This window comes from Nannospalax galili, unplaced genomic scaffold (genome assembly GCF_000622305.1).
Source record: "Nannospalax galili isolate Female #2095 unplaced genomic scaffold, S.galili_v1.0 scaffold1359, whole genome shotgun sequence".
Lineage (NCBI taxonomy): Eukaryota > Metazoa > Chordata > Mammalia > Rodentia > Spalacidae > Nannospalax > Nannospalax galili.
In genome coordinates this window covers 301,446-302,432 of record NW_008342089.1, presented here as the reverse complement: position 1 = coordinate 302,432, position 987 = coordinate 301,446, and positions in this window count along the sequence as shown.

The following is a 987-nucleotide window of genomic DNA, read 5'->3' as shown; positions in this document are numbered from 1 at the left end:
GAATCTTACAGCCAATTTTGAAAGAGATGTACCCTAGCTCAGAAAAATGTTATTGAATAGGTTAATGCTGTTGTAATGAAATGCTTCTTTAAAAAAAAACAAAAACAAAAACAAAAACAAAAAACCCAAAAAACTGTGTAATTTGATTAGGGGATTAATTATGTATGTAATTAATATTCTATTTGACTTTGTATTGCCCTTTGTATGTGATTGAAATTGCATTCAAAAAAAAAAAAAAAAAAAGTTAATGAATGTGACACCATAAAACAATAGTATCCCGAAAAGGTCAAAATGTAACTGGTTCTGGCTACCACCATGAATTAGTCAGGGCTCTCTGAGGAATAGAACGGATCTATCTGTCTGTCTGTCTGTCTGTCTATCTATCATCTATCTAATCTATGAGTATAGTTCAGTGGTAGAGTGCTTTCCTGGCATGTATGAGGTCCTGGGTTCAATTCCTACCTCAAAAAAATATAGCAAAATAGAAGATAAGGTTTTCATTTATATATAAATGATACTTTTATGAGCTGGGCATGGTGGCATATGCCTTTAGTCCCAGCACTTGGGAGGCAGAGGTGGGTGGATCTTTGTAAGTTCAAAGCCAGCCTGGTCCACATAGCAAGTTCCAGGCCAGCTGGGGCTACAGGGAGACCCTGTCTCAAAAAGACCAAAAAAAAAAAAAGAGAGAGAGAGAGATACTTCTATGCTGGGCAGTAGCACACACCTTTACTCCCAGCACTCAGGAGGCAGATCTCTGTGAATTCAAGGCTAACCTGTCTACAAAGTCAGTTCCAGGTTAGCTGGGGCTATAGAGGGGCTGTTTCAAAAAAAAAGAAAAAAGATACTTATTAAATAATAATTATATTAAAACAGCTAATTTTTATCTTTTGTAAAACTTTAGGATGAAGTTGAGACTTAAATTTTGGTTGAATTATAAGGACAATGATGTCTGATGATGTAATGTGACTTCTTTTTAAAAAAAATTAT